We start from the raw sequence: 12841 nt of genomic DNA on the forward strand, positions 1-12841 counted from the left end.
TCCCCGCCAAACCCATCGCTCAAAACTTGTATCACAAAAACCCACCTCCAAACCAAACCAGGTACGATCAACACATTTTCGAGCAACACATTTTCGAGCATGGCACACATTTCATGCAGATTCATTTTATTTTTAACGAGAATGAAATTTGTCTACAATCATATAAAAAAGGAGAGATATAACAAAAGCACATAAAACATACCTTTTTGGATGAGTCATCTTAGCTTTGTTTGCATCTGTAGGTCCAATCATAGAACGCCAATCAACTACATCATTTGTCTTTTCTAAAACCATTATCAGCACAAGACCACTGGTTAATTAAGGCTAAGTATGTATTAGTAACTCACACATACAAACATGTCCAAAGGAAGAGGAATAAAATCCTAATATATTGAGCTTTAAAATTAACATGCATTGTAACCAATCAGAAGATTATTCATTATTTTACACATATGAATCACATGGTAACATGCCAACTCCAACTCTCCAAGCCATTTAATCTGAGCTACCAGCATCAATTGCTCATTATGCATTAATTTAAAATTTCTAACAAAGTAGTCAACTATAACTAGAGATATCAAAGTGAAGATAGAGAAAAGATACATTGTCATCGAGCGATTAATAATTATAGGACAAATCTAACCTTATAGGGCAATTAACAATTATCCATAATTGATACAAGGTAATCAACCAAGAAAAGGAAATTTTTTTTAAAAAAATTTAAGCCTCGCTCGATCGGTAAGAATTCATCGAGCGAGCGAGCAGAACTCTGTTTTTATAAATGGAGCCTCGCTCGATCGGTAAGAATTTCCCGATCGAGCGAGTAGAACTCTGCTAAAAAAATATCAGAATTGTTCTTGTGCTGTCCTCATATCAACATAAGACATGAAATATAACATGTTTTCTCATATAAAAACTCAAAAGACTATATTGAAAAGTTAACTGTCATTTTAAATTTACATACTGAAGTCAGACTATCTAAATAGTTTAGCACATACACTACAGATACCAGATATATTTAAGTATCCACTGATATAAAATTATACCACTTAACAATATAGAAAATCTATGTTATCTGCATGTTCATATACTACCTAAATTAAACATGAAATATTCCACCTTTTTCTTTAATTCTTTTCCCCTCATTTGGAAGCAAAATAAATATCAAATTCTTTTAAAATTTTTTTGACTTAAGCTTGAAAACTATTGCACCCTTGCGATTAAGTGGAAACAAAACGTTACCTCTTCTTCAGGACTAGGAAAACCACTTGTGTTCAAGTTTTGGTGCCAGCCCATCTCATATACGAAAGAAACAAAAGGACTCCTGACCAACAAAACTTTGAAGTTAAACTCAAGTGATTGCAACAGTTCAACAATATAAAGCAACTTGATATAACAAAGATATTATTTCCTTCATCAGAATAAATATTCATACAAGACTTGGGAGGCATTCTGGAGAAGATTCTCATCCAAACAAAAATGTGAGTTAATGTTTGTTTCAAGAATTCTCATCCAAGAGAGATGACATTCTATGATTTCAAAAGTATAGAACTCTCTGAATGTCTCGAGATACTTCAAATGTTCATTGTCGAAACACAAAAAAAGTGATTAAAACAAAAGCTAGGTTAGACGCACCAAAATCATATTAGTGATAGCAAAACATCGACTTCGCAAGCCACTGCAGTCTATAAACAACTGAACAACGATCATCTTTATTAAAAGGATGCTATGAAAATAATTATAATAAAATCATCTTAGGTGACCTGCATATCCCAGACGTTAGACACAGCAAAACCAGAAGAAAGTAATGCATCCCAAGAACACAAAACCGACAGATCTTCAACTGATATGGAAAAAAAACCCAAAAAAAGAAAATAAAAGCATGGAACAGAGAAAGAAGCCCATCACCGTGTCCATAAATTTAGGAGAAAATACTGGACTATGCTCGAAATAGCTTCATGTTCGTTTAATAGAAATTAAGGAACCCATTGCAAATATTCCAAGAGATAAGACGAATGTTCACAATCTACTCAAATGAAAACGTGTAACTCAATTTCAAGAAAAAAAAAAAATTAAATATACTCATCAAAACAAGAAATTTCACAATTTCCTCAAACATATCATCTGCATTTTCCTCTGGAATGAGGAAGATTATAAATTTGAAGGCTGGCAGGTCAAACCTCTTCACAAACCTGTTGTTCAGATGAAAAAATGAGTATTTACAAGGAACCAAAAAGCGATATTAGTTCATATAGATAAAAAAAAATTGTATCAAATCAAGAAAACATGTTATTAAACAAGAATTATAAATATGATAAAGTGGTATGGATGGTATTCTTACGAGATGCAGTCCACTGGGCATACGCCAATAGCTTCTTGAATCTTGTCTTCATGATCAGCCCATTGAGCCACAACTCAAGCTCTTCCATATACCGATTCAATAGCAAATGTTTTAGCAGCAAATAAGGCACATTTCAAGCAACCTACGCATTTGACATGATCCACAAAAACATCCTGGTACCCTTCCTTGATCGAAGACCGATCAGAAAAATCGTCTACCCCAAGACGCTCGTAAAGATTGAATTCTGTGATCGCGGAACAACACTCGAAGATCAAATGCCAGTACTTTTCAAAATACCCAAAAGCACAAAAAAATTTTAAACTCAAAGGCACTGGCAGGAATGAATACAAAACATTGGTCTAGTGACTAGCAGGGAGGGGGTGATTCCATCTATTTTCTAGAATCATACGTAAATTTTGAAATATTGTATATTTAAGTGGTGTTGGTCGAATTCCCCTGGTTCTGGATCAATTATCTGCCCACCCAAATGCAGTGCATCTCAGAAAACACACTTCTGAAATCTTTATCTAAGTTCAGTAAACCTGATACTTATCCACGATATCATATAAATCAAACTTATCAAAATCATCTACTTAAACCTTGAATGGACTTCATCCTAAAATCAACATAGTAAAATTTCCGAAGCAGTCAAGTCTCAACTCATAAAAATGCTTAAAACCTATCTTGCGGCAAAAGGATGCAAAATGGGAGTAATTCGATAATTTCTGTTAATAAAATAAAAACAACAGAGGTAAAAGTTACCTCATAAGGATTAGTTTGTATGAAATGTCGGCCTAAATGCTTGGCGATTTCCTTCTTGTTCTCCAGAGTTTCTTGGAAGAAATTCACGGTTACGGTCGAGATGCCTGAGCCCGACGAGCAACACCAAGCAGCTGAGGGCGGGCGGATCTGGCGGCATTTAAAATCAGTTCCTGAACCAATTTCGTCTCCGACGAGCCTCTTCCCATTCTCGCAGATTCAGGGAATTGAAATCGAAAAGGGTTTAGGAAGATGGCACTGCTTCAACCACGGGAACTACAAGGGATTCTTGGGCTCGGGACTGGCAAGGCCAATGCCGCTGCCTTCAAAATATTCAGAAACCCCGATGCACCATACACACAGAAGCCCTAGACCAGGCAGAAGTGATGGCAGCCGGCAAACATCGATCTGCAAGGAAAGAATGGAAAAGCCTAAATGGATTTGCAATTGAAGATCGATTGGAGATCGAGAGAAAGGGGATCAAGAGAAAATAGAGAATTTTAAACGGATCAACCTATTACTTCACAACATGTAAGTTTTAATAATTATTTTCACCTTTTTACTTCATCAAATTAAATTTAATGAAGTAAAAAGTTACTTAAAATTTAAGTGAAGTCCGTTCTTTTTAATCGATGAAGTCTAAACTTACATTTTACTTCGTCAGTTTTATAACCGCAGTAAATAACTATGTATTACTTCGGCAATAATGATCTCTGAAGTAAAAAGTAGCGAAGTAATATGCAGAAATTCTACTAGTGCAGGGATGATAAAAACTTGTATTTATCCTGGAGGTGCAAGGTTCTATCTCTGAGAAGAGCAAAAACCCACTGCCACGAGTGGGGAGGTCATGATATGCAATGTCCGTCGAACCATATGATATGAGCCCATGCTACGGGCTGGGGAGTGATGCGATGGAAGGACATTGGATCGTTACAATTTTTCAGCTAAATTAAATTTTGTAAAAGAAAAACTAAGAAATGCTAGCTTATCTCCCAAACAACAACATCAAATTCACGGATGCGTTTACTGTATGCTCGTGGTGAAGATTGATGCACGTCAACAAATGCTTTCAGGCAACAGAGAATTAAATTGATCGAAATACCTAACCATCCAAGTAAACATCATACCATCGTCAGTCAATTCATTTACTCGCCCACATGATCAAGCATTGTGCGATTTGGTTTGAAATTCTCGTGACTTGAGTTCATCACGATTCATGTCTACGTTAAAGCAATGCAATAAAATGGTTTAGTTTTGCCTTTTGTTTTAAATCTTGAAGTGCTTGAGTAGTTTTTTAGAAAAAACTACACCTTACTAAATGAATCGTTAAATGATCAATATTATAAGAAGATATACTAGTTTGAACGATGTTATACATACGTCAATTATTACAACACAAACATTTTAATACAAAAATCACAATTTTCCAAATCTCATGATTTGATATATATAACACAAAAATTTTAATACAAAAATCACAATTTTCCAAATCTCATGATTCGATATATATAACATTGAAGATAAGTTTAACATATATATATATATATATAGAGTTCTTTTATGATGTCCAACTTCATGCCCATCATGTACAATATGTGAGTTGACCAACACAATTGATGAGTTGACTTATCACATATTATACATGGTGGGCAAGAAGTTGGGTATAGGAGTTAGACACCATAAAATAACTCTATATATAAATAAATATATATATATATATATATATATATATATATATTGACAGCAATATATATATTTTTTGGGGGAAAGTTTTAACATTATTTTACTAGTTTTTCATTTGTGATTTGGGGAACATGAGTAGGCCCCGTGGGAAAATTCCAAATCGAAATCAACCTTACACGTGGCAGGCGTAGGGGGCTTGATTTGGGAATAATTGTGTTGAGTATTACGAGGAAGGAGAATTAGGAGACTGTTACACTGTCTTAATCAGCACCTCATCATTATCGTTGGTTCGTAGTGCGTGGGACCCATTCTCTCTCCATACACAAGTAAAGCATCGGTTCTTGTATGAATCCGATGAGCCTGCAAATTTGTATCAAGTTTGAAAAACGCAACCAAAATTTCAAGGATCCTCCCCATATTTATGTTTTTTTTTTAATTATCTTAGAGAAATTCTTCTTAAAAAAAATATCAAAACAGCTAGCTCACTACACCATTGGATCAAGATTACACCTCACCCTCGTTGTCGAAATTATATAAATTTCTTACGTCATAGACTCGGGGTTAAAAAATCCAATTTATAAATTACATTGCATGATATTTAAATTTCTCGAATCAAACAAATCTTAGATGAACTCGTTCGATGTGATCACGAAGATGGTCTCAAACATAACCACCACGATATAGTAAATTAGTAATTAACTTATAGAAGTAGCTTGATATATATATGATCAACATTGTAGAAGACATGGCATGTGAACCGTCTAAGTGGCCAACTGTCTTCACGTCATATCATGAAACAAAACCAAATATCATTCGACACATTTAAAAAGTTTTGTCCCTTCTAAATATATATATATATTGAAAACCCAAAACCATTTATATATATATACCAAAACCATTTATATATATATATATATATATATATATATATATATGTGTGTGTGAAAGCATAACACACACACATATATATAACATGAAAAATATACAAAAATAGTATTTGTGATTGAAATTGGTTGCGGGCGACTGAAGAAAATCTGATGTCGTCATACATTGATTCCGTTGAGAGTTGCAGATAAATGCCATCAATTTTTTTTTTCTCCTGACATATTCTTTAATATGATGATGTAGGAATACGGGTCTTTCCGACTATAGAAAGAGGGTAGGGGTCCAATCATGACCATGAAAAAGACAAAGTAAGTATTATCTCTACAAGGTCGAATAATCCCAGAAATACAATATATAATTGTTGACGACGAATTTATAAAACGTCATATTATTTTTTTTTTTACTCAGAAAAATATATATACGAGATTTTAGAAATAGATTGGACTTTTTGGGTTTAATTCTAATATAATAGAGGATCAAATGTATTAATCTACCCACGCGATAATTCACGTCCACGTCTTTTTAATATAATTAATTATTTTTTAATTTGAGTTATTGATTGTGATTATCGAATCATTTGATTGTCTTTAGAATTTACTAAAGCAGTTTCTTATAAGAGTTTTTATTGAAAGAAAGATGGGGAGTTTTGAGCTCGTTTGCTTTCAAATTATTTTTAAAAATAAGTGTTTTTTTAAGTTGACTTTTAAAAGTATAGTTTAAGTAAAATTTGAAATAATTTTATGTTTGGATAAATAGATTGAAAACAATTTTTTTTAGTTGAGTTATAAAAAAAAATTTGAAAAACTATAAATATGACATTTGAAATAATAAAAGCATTTTTTTTTTATATAAAAAAACACTTTTTCTCTTTTGGCTTCTTAAACCAAACACACTCTTTGTCTATCTCTTAAATGACCGAGATAGTGGTGCGGATAGATAAATATTAATCACATAGCAATGATAAGATGGGATTGGGGGTGTGTTATTTTTTTAACCCTTGCTTGGTAGCATTTTTATTAAAACAAGTCTATCCATTTGTGCCATGATAAAATGATATTAGGGGTTTTAAATAAACCCTCCTCACCCCCTAGTATAAGTTAACCATATCTTTATCAATTGTAAAAATTCCAATTACGCCCTTTCGCTTCAACCCATAAACCACCATATTTTTGTGATCGATTTTTTCCAATTTTCGTTGGTGAACCAACCCAGGATCTCTCCTATTGTCTCAAAATTTTATTACAGATCAATATTGATGCAAATTCAAAAAAATGGAATGACTTGTTTTTCATGAATCTTCACATCTCAACTGTATATGCAGTGGGGGAAGATATAAAATCTCGTTATTAATTTAATTACAAAAAAAAGAAAAACAAAGGGTATTTTGATACATCAATTATAGACTCTAACTTAATCTTACTCTTAAAAATCAAACCAAACACTATATTATTTTCAACAGAAATTATCAATCTTTACCAATCATGTCTTTTATCATCCATTTATTAATCATTCAATTAACTCATCTCTTGTACCAAACACAACCTTATAGATACGAAAGCAATGATTAAGGAGTGTTTGCAAACAATTAAAACAAAATGATTCTTAGTTTCTGACTTAAAAATTCAGTTATGTGTGTTTTTTAAACCCAAATTATATATCAGTTTTTGTTTAATTTAACTAGAATCCAAAAGTTAGAGTGATACTTGTTTTGTTTCTGCAAGACTGCAACGGTAATTCTAGCCAAAATTTATATTAATCACTTATTAATAATACACACTACCCACTTTAGATTTTATATTTTTCATTTTTATTTTCAAATACTATTTACTTACGATATTTTCACATTCTTTCGTAATATATAAATTTAATCACTTAAAAGCATAACCTATTTCACACACTTCTTTTTACGTGGGCTTTGATATGTGTATCACATGATCACACCACATTACAAAAATGGAGATTAATTGGTTACGGGAATTTATAATGATTTGGGCTGGTCCAACACGTCTTCAGCCCTTACCAAAAATCTTATACGCATTTAGCTTCCTTTTTCTTAATTTTAATTTTACGGTGAGGAGTAATATCCCAAAATTAAATATGGGATAGTTAACTCGGTAGATTTCAATCTAGAATATGGATAATATCTCAATGATAGATCTAATATTTCATGATTTTTCACATCAACAATATATAATTAATTACGCCTATGTGTAAAAATATGAACCGTTGGATGCATGATTTGGATATTATCCATATGCCCAGTTAACCCTTAAACCCAAATTATGCTCGGTAAAGAACTCGCATGATTCAAGGCCAACAAGAGATCTATCTATTATCTATTATTTATTTATTTATTTACTACTATAAATATACAAGTTTGAATTGTGAATTTCCTTCAATACCCTCATTATTTCATTAATTATTTGGTTTTAATTGTAAATTTATAATTTTGTCCTCATTATTTCATTTAATAATTAATATTTTTGTCATTTCCAAGGTTTTTTAAGGTCTTACATTTATTTTATATAATAGTTAATTTATTAATTCAAGGTATATTGATTTTTAATATTTAATTAATATCATTTTTTCTATTACTACTATAAATATACATGTCATTTTCAAGGTTTTTTAAGGTCTTGCATTTCTATTACTACTATAATGTAAGTTTGAATTGTGAATTTTTTTCAATACCCTCATTATTTGTGAGACCCCGTTTTCTAATCATCTAAACAAAATTAATCCTATCGATAATCATAGAAAGGTCCAAGAGATAAAACAATAATTTTTTTTTTTGAATAGTGCTCCGCTAGATTGGTAAGATCTCACCGATCTAGCGGGCAAAAAAATGAATCTCACTGCCCGAAGAAAACCATCGCCGCTCGATCAGTAAGATTCAACCGATCGAGCGGGCAAGCATTTTCAAGAACAGAAGCTCAACAAAATGCCCTATGCTCGATCGGTAAGATCTCACCGATCGAGCGGTGACAGTCCTGGAGCAAAACACAGCAGAAAAACTCGACCCAAACTCAATCTAAAACATGCATACCCCATTACAACATTCATTCAAACATCATACAAGCTTCAATCTAACTTATACAATACAAAGCATAGTAAGTACGGAACCAATCGAAGTTCGATAATAGGATTCGATCGACTAATCAAAATAATACAAGTTCACAAGACACAATCCTACGACACGGTGTCTCACTTCTATCATTCACACCCCGAGCTAACCCAAATGACTCGATCCGGCTCCTGATCCTCCTGTTTCCAAGTACACATACAAACAAAGATAACAGCCGGATAAACCGGTTAGAAATATAATTTTTAAGTAAAAGAGACATGCATACAATATCAAGTAAACATCTCATATCGAAATGTATTAATCAATAACAAATCAAAATGATAATGAATGTATGCATGACTTCAAAACTCGGGACTATCAAATCAGATAATCGAAATATCAATCGGTACTCGGTTAAGATCCCGGGGCCAAGTCATTACAACAACACACCTACACACCCTTTCGGGGTGGATGTCGCACAACACAAACCCCTAGACTTCAGAGCAACTATAAGAAGTATTCTGGCACTTGGAAAACTCGAAATCCAAAGCCACTTCAATATACCTCCCTAAATTGTCTATCTTCAAAATGAATCGAATAATCGGCTCAATATGAATGCAAGTGTAAACAAATAATCAATCAAGTTCACACAATCAAATAACATGCAATATGTGATTTTCGGGGCTCGAGAATAAACCAAACTCGAGTTTTCTACCCCATTCGAATCAATGTCGTCTTTTATCTTTTCTCGAGGCTTCAATCAATCCAGTCAAACAAAGGAAGAATTCGATTCAATAACTATTCGGATCGAAACTCAAAGTCTATAAAACAAACACTATACCGTCTTCAACTTCAATCGGTTAAAAGCCTCTAAGCTTGGTTCCAACTCGAATCTCTTCAATCAAACTCTGAAAACATCGAATACGGATTCAATATCAAACTCATAACTCAAACTAACTCAAGAACCAAACCTAAACAACAAAACCGATAGTTCAAACTCGATTTCGACGGCATAACTACTATAAACGGTCAAACCAAAAATCTCCAACATCATCAAACAACTCATATCAATCCATTACATCTTTTCAACCAACCAAACAAGCAAAATCCAACCAAAATCCAAAGCCCCATTTTTGAATTAATGCCTCAAAAATCATATAAAATCCAAACTTCATTCTTTTTCCAAACCGACTTCGAATACACGATCTATGCTAGCTCAAGAACAACATACTCCAAGATTATCAAATTATGACGACCCAACAAAAATCAAAGTTCGAGGATCGTAGGAAAACTTACGTCAAAACGAAGCCTTCGTTGCGGTGATCGTGAATATCAACTCGGAATGAAAATCTAACGGTCGGATCGTGTGAATCGGAGGAAGGAAGAGCTCAAAATGGCGTCTCCCATGGCTTCTGATCGGTACGCACGGATGGAGAGGGAGAGAGGAGAGGAAATGATGTGATGGAGGGACGGGGGTAGGCTACTTGCATGATATAATAATATAAAATCCAACTTTTGCATTTCAGTTCTTTAATTCTCCAAAGTTTGCAAAATTACCCCTGCGAAATATCAAAACGGCCCTCAAATACTAAAAACTTTGATTATCTTAATTAAACTCAATTATAATAAAATCTGGGCATTACATTATTTCATTAATTATTTGGTTTTAATTGTAAATTTATAATTTTGTCCTCACTATTTCATTTCATAATTAATATTTTTGTCATTTTCAAGGTTTTTTAAGGTCTTGCATTTATTTTATATATTAGTCAATTTATTAATTCAAGGTAGATTAATTTTTAATTTTTAATTAATATCATTTTTTTTGTGTTCATTGATTTATCCAAGGTAAATTAATTGTTAACATTTAATTCATGTCCTAAATCTATATTTTGACATTTTTTATAATGAATTTACAATTTTATCCTCATTATTTAATTTAATTATTAATATTTTTGTTATTTTCAATGGTTTTTAAAGTTTTTCATGTCATTTTATAGATTAGTAAATTTATTTATACAATTTAGACTAATTGTTAATATTTAATTCATATCATTTTTTGTATCCATTTATTTATTCAAGGTAAATTAATTGTTAATATTTAATTAATGTCCTAAATCTATATTATGACACTCATGAAAACAAAAAGTAATTATTAAAAGCTACCTTAATTGTTGCTCTATAAATTTAAATAAATATTAATTTTTTGGACTTATTTCAATTTTATCGTCATAGTTGCGTTTTAAATTTACTATAATTTTTTAACGTAATATTTTGATAATTAAAATTTTAAGAAAAATAAAAAAATTAAGTCAAACCATTAAATTTCACCATTGTGTTCAAGACAAGTGAAATCATGTCATAAGTCGAGGTTCGATTTCATTTTATATAGAAAATGTACTCACATCCTTTATTCAATCATTCATTTATTTTTTTGATATTTGATCATCTAACTAAACTTTCTGATATTTCAGTCTTTAGGAATAGATATTCTAAAACGTATGATGACGACTAATTGTGTAATATTTTTAAAATTTTAGGGACTAAAAATGTAATCAACAACATCAATATTTTATTGTCCAAAGTAAAAAAATAATACTCATTTCGTCCTAATAATTTAAACTTGTGTGTATTTTCACATATATATTAAAAAGTATTTGGAAAAATAAATTTCTCATTTTGCCCTCATTTAGTGAAATTTTAATAAAATAAAATAATTATACATTTTATGAATTTAATAAGGATAAATTGGTAAAAGAATAGTATAAATGATATTTAATATGAAAACTATACTATATAATTGTGAAAGAAATAAAAATAAATGTAGTTTAAATAAGCGAGATATAGAGAGTATGATTATAAATAAGTTTCATGGTGATGTTTGTACTACAATACAATACTTGGATAATATAATCAATTAATGTTAATCCTTATGAAATCGTAAAAATTTGCGTCACAAAAAGTATAAAAACACTACACTCAAATCGATTTTTATATCAGACAAATTATTCTTATATCCAAGTTACTTAAATCCTTGAAATATTGAGTACAAAAATTTTTAAATTTTTTAAAATATGATTTTTCATCCTCTAAAAAAATATTTTTTTTCACATTTTTTATCGTCTGCACATATTTTTATTAAATAATATATTTAACATACTATTCTTAGAAATTATAAATTAATTATTACACTCCATACAAAAATATTTTTTATGACATGTAAAACAACATGCACTTTATATGCATATCAAACTTAAAACAACTCGATTGGATCACTATTGAAGAAAAATTAAGCAGAAAACATATTAATGTCTTATCAAGGCATTATCGTATAAAAATGGTTGAAAAACTAAAGGTAATGAGATTAGACGACATAAAATTATTCTCTTCATATACTTGATTAGAGGTTCGAGAAATATAATATAATATATCTAAACTTGAAACTATGTTATTAGCGATAACAATAAATAAATTAAAAATAATTTATTTCTATACTTATAATCTTGAATAGGAAGAAATTTTTTTTTTCAAATAATGTCACCAGTTCCACTAAAAGTATTAATACTCTAAAAGTTTTTTGAACAAAGTATTACAAGATTTAAACAAATAAAAGTATAAAGAAAAGTTTGGATTAACTGTTGCACATTATATGAATTTGATTTATGAAAAAATATATTTACCACATAATAATTTGTTAGATTTTTTAAAACAAGAGTTTGACGAACTTATTATATGTATATATATATATATATCATTAATTAAATAATTATTTGTACAATTGAATTAAATACTCTTAGTATATATTTGTATATACCATAACACAGAGTTTATATTATAAAAATATTATTTTTACTTCTATATTTTTTGTTACTAAATTATTATCTAATGTATATTTAAATTTTATTATCGAAGTCAAACAAACAAATTTATTCAATAAATTGAAAAAATTTATGAAGAAAAATTTGAATATATTATTATGTATGACCAAGATGATTTAGAATCAAAGCAAGTCAAACTACAACAATTGTCTTATGAGTATCATGGTTTACCAAAGAAAAAATAATACATAGATTTATATTTACTCTATTAACAAAAGATCAACTTTCATT

At 30.5% G+C, this 12841-nt stretch overlaps 1 long non-coding RNA gene across 1 annotated transcript; it reads right to left on the reverse strand.

Annotated features, from left to right (window-relative positions):
• Nucleotides 1-8860: 8860 nt before the first annotated feature.
• Nucleotides 8861-10169, reverse strand: LOC140879697 (uncharacterized). The gene is made up of 3 exons (XR_012149490.1): nucleotides 10029-10169; nucleotides 9574-9640; nucleotides 8861-8932 (listed from the first exon to the last, which is right to left on the reverse strand). It is a non-coding gene; the product is annotated as an uncharacterized lncRNA (long non-coding RNA).
• Nucleotides 10170-12841: the final 2672 nt, after the last annotated feature.

Source organism: Henckelia pumila, chromosome 2 (genome assembly GCF_033568475.1).
Source record: "Henckelia pumila isolate YLH828 chromosome 2, ASM3356847v2, whole genome shotgun sequence".
NCBI classification, from domain to species: domain Eukaryota; kingdom Viridiplantae; phylum Streptophyta; class Magnoliopsida; order Lamiales; family Gesneriaceae; genus Henckelia; species Henckelia pumila.